Below are 12,401 nucleotides of genomic sequence, written 5' to 3' on the forward strand. Positions count from 1 at the left end.
AGCATGAACGGGGGAGGGGCAGAGAGAGAGGGAGACACAGAATCGGAAACAGGCTCCAGGCTCCGAGCCATCAGCCCAGAGCCCGACGTGGGGCTCGAACTCCCGGACCGCGAGATCGTGACCTGGCTGAAGTCGGACACTTAACCGACTGCGCCACCCAGGCGCCCCTACATCCCTAAAGTTTTCTATTTGGCAAAAACAATATGGGATTTTCCTTTAGAGAAAAAATGATTGCTTTAAATTCTGTTGTGTATACAATTCTGGGTAGCAGAGATCTGCTTAAGAGGAAGATGAGGTTTGAACATTGTTTTGAAGAATAATTGGAGTAAAGAGAATAGAACTAAATGTATTAAGGGACTACTATTTTCTAGGGACCTTAGATAAGTAATCACATTAAATTCTCATAGGTATTATTATTCCCAGTTTACAGATGGGGAAATTGAGACTCAGAAAATTTAATGCATCTTTTCAAAATGCCACAAACTACATGATCAGCCTTCATTTTCAGCACAGGCTTTTTCAATTCCAGCACCGTGATTTCCCTGAAAGCCAATCCAGTGCAGAGGGCGGATGCTGAAGAGTGGCTTGGAATTCTTTTCTTTATTTCTTAACTGGTGCAAATTACTTGACCTCTCTTTCTTAAGCTTTCTTATCATGGGGCTAATAACACAGTCTCTTCAAGAAGGTGTTGAGACAATTCAGGGAGCTTTTGCAAGCAAAGTGCTGGGAATAGCAACTGACACCTAAATGCTCTATAGGTGTTACCCTGGAAGATGCAAGGAAAAGGGGGAGGAGGGACAGGAGGGAGAAGGGGAGGAGAGGAGGAAGATTACCACTCGGTCACATTACCTCTTTGGGAAGCAAAGTGCATTCTGGGTAAGAGGGATAGGCGGAGCAAAGACACAAAGTCTGGCAAAGTACATAGCTACACCTGCTCTCTAAATATTGAGGAAATAAGGACGGGACTAGGTCATTTTGGAATAAATCCAACCTAGATGGAAATTCCTGGGAATATAGAGTCCAACGGTCCTGGCAATAAACAGATATCAGACCTCACTTTTTATGAAGTTAGTTTTCTTGTATACTTTGCTTCCTGAATGCCTCACTGTGAGGGCTAAGTAATTCATAGTATATGAATCCAGCCTAGATGTGTTTAATTTATACACTATTGACTACTTAACCTAAGTCTCAATTAAGCCTGTATTTATAAAATTAGAAAAAGAGTTCTAACTTGTAGAGTTGTTTTATATCTACAACATAGATGTTTGGCTGAAATCTGAGTTATTAGTAAACAGTTAATAAAAGAGTACTTTTGACATATTTCCTCAGATACCTTTTATTTCCCTCCATATATGAAGGTTCTTAAAACCAGAATACATCTTAAAACTAATGTATATATTCAATGGGGGAACATTGTTTTTCTTTCACTTCCCAGAGCTATTATTAAATCATTGGTGTTCCTTACAGCTTTTAACTTTATTTCTCCTCAGAGAAGGCTGTAAATCCAGAGGTTGTATTGTATTTGCTACGAATGTATTCTCAAGTTATCAAAAAGTAAGTGTTCAATAAATTTCTTAAACAATAAATTACTGAATAAATAATCAAGGGACTATGACATTGTTGCAAAGAGACACAAAGTCCCAATTAGGTTTATAAAACCTACCAAGAGAAGTAACTTGAGGCCAAAACAATGTTTGGCGTTCTGACACATGTCCCTACTAAGGTGGGAAACTTTGTTTATAAGCCACCTTGTTCAGAAAAGGACTCAAGGTGGCTTACACAGATAAAAATACATGACAAGTATGTGAGAATTCTTAGGTAAAAAGCAAAAAGTGAAAAAAAACAAACAACAACAACAAAACACCTCAACAGATTAAGGACCTAAAATGAATCCAGGAAAACCACATAGTATATAATTCTACAGGAATCCAAAAGAAAGACCATGCTTGAGGTTTAGAAAATGGGAAAACTTTCCTGGTGGAAACAGGCCTTGCTATGAAGTATTTAGTTCAAAAGACATGGAGATTTGGCGTCTCTGGAGCCTGTTACAGAGTCTTCCCAGGCAGGAAGGTGCTTTTGGGCGAGAGGTATTTTGGCGAGGATGACGCCTGCCACCAGCCCCAGCTCCTGGGAAGCCACCTACATGCTGGCCCTCACCAATTATGTCGTTTGGATAATAAGCTCACCACTTTCCCTAATTGCTTGACTTCTATCAACAGGTACAGTGGAAAGATAAGAACATTTCATCTTTCAAGGGAGAACATTTCAGGTACAGTCTGCGAAGAGATGTTTATTAAAAAAAAAAAAAAAAAAAAAAAAAGGATTTGGCCTTTGAACTCCCTGGCAAACAAGTGGATTTTACTGACTCTGCGGTATTAGGGGACGCACAGGCACACTGGGCGGTATTTTTTAAATTTCTTTTCAGAAGAGCCCCTTTTCTTTTGCTGACTCCACATTGTCAGTTCCGAGAAGAGAGTGCCAAGGCCCAAGTCGAAGGGGCAGTGTCTTTCCAGGATCTAACAAGCTCAGGTACCAGAAGGACTGGGGCATGATCATCCCTCCTTCCCAAGTGAAAAAAGACAAGAAAGGGAGAAATTGGAAAATCAGGGAATAGGCTGTATTCCTCAGGGTTAAGAGTTCAGGTCTAAATTGAAAATCACCTCCACCCCTTAAAGTTGTGTCGTCTTGGCCAAGGTGCTCTGCCTCTCCGACTCCTCAACTATTAAACGAAGACACCAATCCCTTCCTCACAGACACCATTTGAAGGAGAAGCCTATAGAATGGGCTCAGCCGAATCTGCAACGGAGCTCGGTAGACAGATTCCCGGGCCCACTGAATGCAACTTAGCCAAGCAGCAGCCCGGGAAAACCAGCGCCCTAGATGAGTCTTCAGTTTGGGAAACGCTGAGGTGACACGCAAAGTACTTAGAGTAAGACTAACAATCAGTGGTGGAGAGGTTCCGCCCATTTGACGGGAACCCCTCTATCAGCGCGCGGAGAAACCCACTGGCCAGCAGGGGCCGGGAAGGGTCACCCGCGTCTCCCCCCCCAGCCCCCGGGGAGGGTACTGCCCTCGCCGATCTTCGCTCCCGGACGCGCCCTCGCAGCTTTCCCAGCCCCGCCGGCCCGGGAGCCTCGCGGCCAAGGTGCGCCAGGTGGCGAGGGTGCCAGGCGCGGCCTGGCCTCGGCGGACTGAGTCAGCCGCCCAGCTATGCTGCGGAACCAGGGCTGCCGGCTCGACCGCCCCCGCCGCTGAGCGCCGGCTGCCCCCGCGCGGGGCGCCGGCTCCCCGCCCCCGCGGGCCGAGAGGAAGCGGCAGAGGCGCGGCGCGCGAGAGCACCTGGGCGGGCGCCGGGCGGCGGCCGCAGCGCTTCCGGAGCTGCGCGCGGGCTCGCGTTCCCCGCGCTCCCCGCCTCCAGGTGCGGCGGCCGCGGCGCGCCAGCCCGTGTGACAGCGCCGCCCGCGCGGCCGCCGCCCGGCAGCAGACGCGGTGCGGGCAGCCGGCGGGGCCCGGGGAGGCGGAGGAGGCCCCGCTCCTGGGACCGACGGCTGAGGACCGAGCGAACCGGGCGGGCAGAGACGCCGGCGCCGAGGCTTCACCGTCCGCCTCGCTTTCCCAGCTGGGCTGCCCGCGCGCGAGGCGAGTACCGGGGGCCGCGGGTGGGCTGGGCGGGGCGGGGGGCAGGGGGCGACCGTCTCAGGCTGGGCTGCGGCTTTTCGGCGCTTTCCGGGTAAATTCCCAGAGCGCAAAGTGTTCGGCTCTGCTTTCTGCCCCTTGGATTTCGCTCCCGCGTGTGGGCGTCTAAAAGGAAACCAGAAGCGGGTAAGTGATACAAAAACTCCTTGCTAACGTGATTTGGTCCGGGCGGGTGAGAATCTGCACCGACAACTAGACTCCTCCTTCGGCACCCCGCACCCCGAGATAAAAAGAAGCTGTCCTTTAGCGAGTTTCAGGCACCAAGTTATTTACTCGGTAGAGATAATGAGTTTGCGCGGATCTCTGCGCTTCCCCCGCACCCTGCTGGTGATACACTTTGAGACGACCGGCTTGTTAATTAACTTTAATCACAGTCATTTGGCCTCCACCTGCCTGAACCCAACACCGTACACCGGGACCTGTCGGCAGTCAGTTTACTAGATTGATCTTTCATTTTAGTTTGGAGACAAGTCTCCTGGGAGAATGGGTGAGCCATCTCATTTCGTAAAAAGTAAGTTCGCCGGGCTTGTTTTCTTAAACACTTTCCTCACCTCCTTTTGGCGATCTGGAGCTCTTTTGATTTGAGGGAATGCTTTGTGAAATGATGTTGTGAACTTTATCCTTTGATAATTAGAGGAAAAATAGAAGCAAGTTTGTGTAGAATCATGACATTTTTTGGCTTTTGCGGGTTTGTGTAGTGATAGGAACATTTTTTTTTTTTTTTTTAAGGTTGCCCTTGAAATAGGCCGCTCAGTGGAATATAGCCTTCTGGTTAAAAAAAAAAAAAAAGAAAAAAAAAAAACGTATCGAGAAGGAAACTATTTTTAAAAGTACATTTAATCGGATGTCACTGTGATTACCAATAATAGTATTGTACTTGCAAGCTCAGTATTGATTTCCCCCGCACTTAAGCACTCTACACCCACATGAGTTTGTGGAACTTTGCCCATAAGTAATTGGAAGATGAAGTTGGGGCTGTTTTAAAAAAGGAAGCTAACTTTTTTAAGGGAAAAAGAATCCTGTAAACTTGTAGTTATGACTTTCACGCACTTACAAGAGAAATGTTGAGGGAAAATTCTCATGACATTACACTGTTTAACAATGTTTAAAAAAGAAAGAAAAGTAAAATGGGTCATGGAACTAAGCTGGAACCTAGAGTGGAAGTGTTTGTTTCCCTGGCCCCTTTGTAAACGCATTTTTTAACAGATACACATTCAAAGTGGGTCTTAACACCAAGAGTATTTTATATAGATTTGGTTTGTTAGTACTCAAAGATTTATTTAAATTAAAATGCACCTAGGGGGTAAGTCAGTTGACTTGTTAAAACTTATTTACATGGGCGTGTATGTGTTTGTATTTTTTCTGTCTTCTATAAACCTGTCAGATTTTATAGTGGTTGCCAAGAAAGGAAACCTGATAGTGTGTGTGTAAAATATGTATTTTGCTGTTGGTGTATTTAAAGATAAATTCTTAATCATCTGATATTACTACACGTTTCTAGCAGTTTAAGACCCAAATATTCAATTAATCCTTTTCAACTCAACTATAGTTATTCTAAGTACAGGAATCAGATTACAATGAATTGCAATTTTCTTGGAAATGTTTACATTAATACTATGAAACTATGAAGTTTTAAAAACCCTAGGACTCAGGGTTATAGATTTCGTGATATCCAAGACTTTTTTTTTTTTTTTAATACCCCACCTTCCTGTAACTTTGAGAAAGTTTGCTGAAAGATGTTATGAAATTGCCAAGTATTATGATGGTCGTTGCTTTCATAGCTTTCTTTTAATATTTTTTTTTCTCATTTATTTATAGACTCATTTATTGCATCCAGTGTTGGCATTTGCTAAGTTGAGGGCTTTTTGGAATTCTCTGTAAAATATTAATTATGTAGGGAACTTTTTATTAATGTTGGAAATATTTCTTAGCTTTGACCAAACGTGAATTGATGAGAGATTAGAGGCTATGAGATGTCCTTTTAATCCTTTCTGTGAAGTCTTGGATCCCTCCAGTTTGTTATTTTAGGTTTTTTGTTTTTTTTTTTTTTTTAATTGGCCAGATTAAGCCAATGGTGGTGGCTAAGCCATTTTACTCACTTTGTTGAAGTCAATTGTATTCTATTTATAAGGTCATTCCTAGTATAAGAATAAGCATATATCTTTACCCATACTATGAGGAAACAAAGGAATCCTGATCTGGGTTGGAGTAGTCATTTTGAGCCGTTTCAGAGGTAAAAACTACCAGTGAAGAGGTGGGAAGAATTATTTTCCTATCTTACTCCATTTGTATGCAGAGTAGATGGGTAGGTGAGGGGATACTCAGGGAAGGACTAATAAGATGGTGAATATGCCCTCATGGTTCTTACAAAAATGGGACGCATAAAAGGACTATACAGGTTATATTACATAGCTTTAGGAAACGGAAACATCGTTAATCAATTTGAAGTTGGAGAGATGATCAGGGAAGAGCAGAAGAGAAGTGGGATCTGCATGCTGATTATAAAGGGTCTTGGGCTCCTGGGGGGCGGGGATGGTAACAGTCATTGCCGAGTCTCTTTCCTAGTATCTTGATAAAGTTCAGAATGCTTAGCCTGCTATTCAAGGTCATAGCCAACTCCAGCTTCCTTTTCTGGCATCACCTTTTATTACTTCTTGAACCTTAGGTCCAGCTGTTCTCATCTCCTTGCTGTTATAACCTGAAGACCTCTCCCTCCGTGCCCCCTTTATGGCATATCTTCTGCTTCAGATAGTGCTGTCTCCATCCCCATTTCTTCCTACTTGAGATTCCCCTCTTAGCCCCTTCACTGATCACTCCTTCCTCAGAGCTGTGAATGGCTGCATATTTCACTTCCTGGAATTTGAGATTTTTAGAGTTCCCTAGCACTCATGAAAGATGATGGTTCTACTTCTCTATGTAATTAATAGTAAAGCAATATTTAACATGTAAACCATGTGAAAGTCAAAGTCACAAAATTAGATTTTATTATTATTATTTATGTACTTTTTGGGGGGTACCTCAGCATTCCATTTTTGATATTTCTTCTTTACTGGCACTTACCAGAGTGGTAAAGTAATGATTGTATGTGTGCTATTTTATTTTGTTTAGTTCTGTCTAATCATAAGACTTTTAAACTCTTTGAGAGAAGACATTGCATCTTCACTTTCTTTAAGGCACTTAATGCTCGCAAATGGGAGAATGGTTGCCGTAATCTTGAACTGCAAATATTTCCCACTGTTATTACTCTTGGAGAGAGTAGTTAGTTTTCCTCAAATATTTATTGAATGAATAAATGTAAATAAATGAGTCAGTAAGTTGGAAGACATTTGCTGAGATATCTCTCTTCTTAAGAAAAAGAGACTTTGACAGTAAGGGAACCAATAGGAGTGAGCTCCCAAATTCAGCTGGAAAAGAGGTCAGGGGACTATTTATAAATGCAGAGAGAAGAGACGTTCACAGTAGGCTATTTTGAAACATCTGGTTGTTAGTTTAACAATGCAACTCAAATTCAGAGCAATGGTGGGGTTTAAGTTTATACTAAAAATTTAGAATTAACATATGTATGATAAAGTACACATAGCATAAGCGTAAATTTTTAAAAATCTTTCTATTGATCTGTAATATCCTACTAGTTTTGACCTGACTAAATTAAAACAATGCTCAGGGCAGCATGAAATGGAACAGAATCCTGAAGAATATGTGCCCATGTTCTTATCAAGAGATGGAAGTAGTCTCATTCTTCTTTCAGCTAAATGTCGCTGGTTGTAGAGGGGTAGCAGGGAGCTGGCACTGGGCAGAAGCAGGTGCCCAGCTAGGGGCACACAGGTAGGGCTCCTCCACCATGATGCAGGCTTTGGCTTACTGCTTTTCACTGTCCCCACTTCTGCTCTTGTACGAACTCAGCACGATGAAACCTTTCTGGTTGTTGAAGAATTATGGCTCTCCTTTAAAGATCTGTGAATTAGAACTGATAACAAGTTTCAGACATTAGCCAGTTAAAATCTAGGTGGATAGCTTGAAAGAGAAAGACTGAAGCCAAGAACATTCTCAAGTACATAACTATTGAGATTATTACTGAAAACACCTAAACTAGGTATTATGGAACCTATTGGTAACTTCTTGTGATAAGGAAGTGAACTATCACTTCTAGCCTTCACTGAATGTGGAAATGGATCCTAAGTTCTAGATTTTGAAAGAGTTGTACTTTTGAGATTGCACAGTAAATAAAATAATCAAAATGCAACTTACACAATACTTTCTCTTTGATCCAAGCTGCGTAATGCTTTTGCCCAAGCTCTGGCTATTTTCAGCTCAAACTTCAGTTACTTTCCATCCAGCAGACACTAATTAAATGTTTATTGCTTGCCAGGGACTGTTACAAGATCTTTATGCATAGTTACTCATTTCATCCTCAAAACAGCTCTGTGAGGTAGGCACTATTGTCCTGACGGTGGTGAGGCTCAGAAAAATAAAGGAACTTCCCTACGGTCTTGCAGCTAGCGCATGGCGGAGCTGGGATCACCGGTAATCCCTGTGCTGTGTCCTCTGTTCACTGTACTCCCTGTACCACAGCCTGGTGGAAGAGGGGATGGAATATGTAGGGAAAGCTCACAGATGTGGTGGTAGATAGTGTAAGACCTGAACTGGCCTCTAAAGGAAAGAAAAGAGCTCTAAATGTGTACAGGGAATTCAGTTTGAATAAAAGGAAGCTGGCCCAAACCTTCTAGTCTGTCTCCCTAGCTCCTTATTGTGGTAAAAACAAATAAAACATGCAGCATAAAATTTGCCATCTTTACTATTTCACAGGGTATAGTTGGGTAGTAAGTAGATCTACGGTGTTGTGAAGTAGACTTCCAGAACTTTTTCATCTTGTAGAACTGAAACTGCACACCCACGAGACACCCGCCCCCCCTCTGCCGGCCCTTTCTACGAATTGGAGTACTTTAGATACCTCATAGAGGTGGAATCATGCAGTATCTGTTTTTTTGTGACTGCCTTATTTCACTCAGCAAAAAGTCCTCAAGGTTTGTCCATATTATAGCACGTTGCAGAATTTCCTTCCTTTTGAAGGCTTCATAGTATTCAGTTGTATGTGTACTCTACATGTGGTTATCCATCAGGGAACATTTGGGTTGCTTCCACTCCTTACCTCCTTTGGCATCACATTTAAAGTTAAACCTTTAAAACTTCTGGGACAGTACTTCAGTACTTTCTATTCTAGTCAAGCTGCATTTTTGTTTTTGTCCACCATTGACTGTTCTCGTGGGTGGTGACTACTTACTTCGGCTATATTTGATTATCTGATTTTGGCTTCCTACTGTTTTATTATATAGCGCCACAGTGGCTGTCTTTCTGCAATGATAGATGCAAAATAAGTTTTAATAAGCAATTTTATGTTACTTTTGCTTCACATAGTAATTTCAAAGATCTTTTCCCCTAATTTGTCACTTTGTCTTAAATCCCACACAAGTAGAAGTGAATGAATGTGGGCTTTCTTTTTTAGCTACTTTCATGGACACATATACCCACAATCAAACTGAAAAGGTATATAAGACTTGAGCTTGCAAGACATGGTGTTTTGAAACAATTTCCGTAGTGACCATAGGTGCTTATGCATAGGAGAGTCAAAGGAGGGGAAAAAATCTGAAGTGCTTGATACCACTCTTTTGTTAAATCCATTTTCTAGCTCTTAGGGGGCATCATGGTTAAGAGCACAGGTTGTAGAGTCAGACCCTGAGAATTCTGGAGTTTATTCACTCTTTATCCGTGCTGTGGCTTTGGGTGTGGGGCTTTCCTCCCAAGGCAGTTGTGAGGGTTAGTTGTAGATCCTAAGTAGATGGTGTGTAAACATCCGCAAATATTGGCCATTATTATTAGCAGTATAAGCCTGAGGGAGAATGAAAGACAATGTCTGTGTTTGATGTGTGGGGAGTAGTAGCCTTCAAGGCAGAGAACGTGTCAGTGAAGGTCAGGGCCTGCGGGTGACCACAATCCAGAGAGATGGCCAGGTTGACGGAGCTAGGCTTCCTGTGTGGGATTTAATGGGGGTAGTGTTGCCACAAGCTAAGATATGTGAACGGGTGGTAGGGGAGTGGGGTGCTGAATGACCGATTTGATAGTATTTTGGCAGCAAAGCACTCAGGCTGGAAAAACAAGTTAGGATTCTTGACTCCTGACCCTTTGCAGTCTCTTCTGTACCATGGGATGGAGTAATGTGACAACAAGCAGATTTTCTCTAAAGTACTTCCTCTTCTGCATGGTTGTGGGGACCAAAGTGGAATATATCATCTTTATGAATCCTTGGAGTGAATATCTCAGTATTAAACAAGAGTTTGCTTGATATGCAAACACCATGGTACATATTTCTTGTGATTGTAGTGTGTACTGAGGCACAGGTAGAATTCAGTTAAGACCTGTGTCCCACACTAACTTGGTCAGCATGATACCCATGTGGAACTCCCTTAAGGGATTAGCTGTTTCTCCGCAATATGTTTATTCTCAACTTGAAGTCAGGGACAGTTCTCTTATCATCTGTAGTGCCAGGCATCCTATGGGGGTAACTGATTAGTGGTAGAGATTTAGAAGAGCAAAAAGTGTACAGGAGGTTTCTACCTTGGGTATCATTTCAGGGTGTCATAAATCAACTTTACTATCAACTGGTGCCACTCAAACATCATGACAGGCAAAAGAATATTTTTTCACACATTTCTGGGTTTCCCCCTGTGGGATAGTTTCACTCCATTGGGAACCACTGTTCTGGAATACAGTAAACTCTCATTGTTCTTCAAATCAGTAAGATTCGTATTGATAACTTTGAAAAGTTTCATTATTCGTGTGGTAACCTAGTTTCTCTTTATTTGGTAGATATTTTCAGTCTTGTGATTCTGTGATTATTAAGCCTGTTTTGACACAGTTGCACTTTCTAAACATTCTAATGTTATGTTTCTGATTTTAAAAAGATGAACTTTAAAGTTATGACAACATTCATTTGTATGGTGCTTTTTTTCTCCCATAAGATATTAGAGTCAGGCAAGTACCAGCACTGAATACTTTAATGACTTCATGGATTCATGAAGTGACCCATGGTTTTCAATTTTTTTCTTTCTTTGCTCAGTTGGGGGGAGGGGTAAGACAAAGCTCCCCTGGTGGTGGGTGATGGGGAAGAGCTCACTGGGGGGTTTACCTTACTTGAGGCATTAGGAGAGGGAAAGCTATCCCACAGGTGGTTTAGAATGCTTCCAGCTAACTTTCTACCCCCCCCCCCCCCCACACACACCATTCCTATGGATTGGAGGATTCTGTATTTGAATCTTGTCTCTGTTTCTGACAAGTTTGGTGACCTGTATAGACAAACGTTAAAACTGTATGTATTTTACACTTTCCATTTTATTTATTTTTTAATTTAATTTATTTGTTTTTGAGAGAGAGAGAAGGCAAAACAATGAGCAGAGGAGAGGCAGAGAGAGAGGGGGAATAGAGGATCCAAAGTAGGCTCTGTGCTGACATCAGAGAGCCCGATGTGGGGCTTGAACTCACGAACCATGAGATCATGACTTGAGCCAAAGTAGGAAGCTTAACTGCCTGAGCCACCCAGGCACCCCTATGCTTTCCATATTAAATACTCTCAAAGCTGTGAAAAAGTCTTTTTATTGAATACACGCTATGTGCCTGATGGTGTTCAAAGGCTAGAGCAGTGAACAGTACACAAGATCTCTGCCTTCTCTGTCCACAGATACCAGGTAGTAACGAAGCCATCAAATAGAGTAAGAGTAGGGAGTAGCAGAGGGAGAGTAGGGAAGGCTTCTTTGAAGTGGCCACATTTGAGCAGAGACCAACCAAAGTGATGGAGGGAGCCATGAGTTGGGGAAGCAGATTTAAAAGAGATACAAGGGTGAGAAGTGAGCTCATGACGTGGGGATAAAACTGAGGCCAACTTGGTGGCAAATGAATGATGGAATGGACAGCCAGGGGGTATGAAGTTGGAGAGTCTCACAGGGAGTGATGTGTTATGACTTTTGTTATAAAATGAATCTTTCTGACGCTGTATGAGACTATACTGTGTGTGTACGGGAGGTGGGGGGGGGCAGGACAGAATCAGGGCTATGAATCAGGAAGCGATTGTAGTGGTCTGAGATGGACAAGATAGTGGCCTGGACTAGGCTGTGAGCAGAGGCGGTGAGAAGTAGTTTATGCAGGACAGAGTTTTAAGGTTGAGCTCAATAAGATAATAACATAATGCATTATTAAGTGATCTCCAAGCCAGGCATGGGACGGGTACTTGTAAATGTTATTTCTCTTTTACTTCTTGAAAATTGGTCAGGATAGGATGGGAAAATGTACAGGCACATGTGTAGTGCCAGCAATTTTGCATTCTCTAGACATGTAGTACATATACATCATGCACTGTTTCTAAATAAATAATTTGACTGGCATTTATTGGGCAACTTATATGGACTGGTCATCATTTTGGCAAAGTTATTAGTTTATTATGGGATAATAAATAATTATAATGGCAAACACTTAACATTCCTTGTGTGCAGTTAGTATTCTAAGTGCTTCACAACAGCCCTGTGAAATAAGGTCTTGTTACTCCTGTTTTCCTGATGAGGGTGAACTGAGGCCCAGAAAGGTTAAATGCTTGTCCAAGCTTATAGAACTAGTAAGTGAAAGAATTGGGATTTGACCAAGGCTGTTCAGCTCCCAAA

At 42.6% G+C, this 12,401-nt stretch overlaps 1 protein-coding gene across 8 annotated transcripts in view; it reads left to right on the plus strand.

Annotated features, from left to right (window-relative positions):
• Nucleotides 1–12,401, plus strand: part of ARAP2 (ArfGAP with RhoGAP domain, ankyrin repeat and PH domain 2) — a 211,663-nt gene that overhangs the window by 19,605 nt on the left and 179,657 nt on the right. For 3 of the 8 annotated variants that reach the window (XM_019829656.3, XM_045056486.1, XR_006597152.1), the window contains exon 1: nt 3,849–4,207. The exons of 1 other annotated variant lie outside the window; for it this stretch is intronic. The gene's annotated coding sequence lies outside the window, so the exon portion shown is untranslated. Of the gene's footprint in view, nt 1–2,219; nt 2,270–3,698; nt 3,823–3,848; nt 4,208–12,401 lie in introns of those variants that run through there. 4 more of the 8 variants (XM_019829654.3, XM_019829655.3, XM_045056485.1 and 1 more) reach the window with 3 other exon arrangements.

This window comes from Felis catus, chromosome B1 (genome assembly GCF_018350175.1).
Source record: "Felis catus isolate Fca126 chromosome B1, F.catus_Fca126_mat1.0, whole genome shotgun sequence".
NCBI lineage: Eukaryota > Metazoa > Chordata > Mammalia > Carnivora > Felidae > Felis > Felis catus.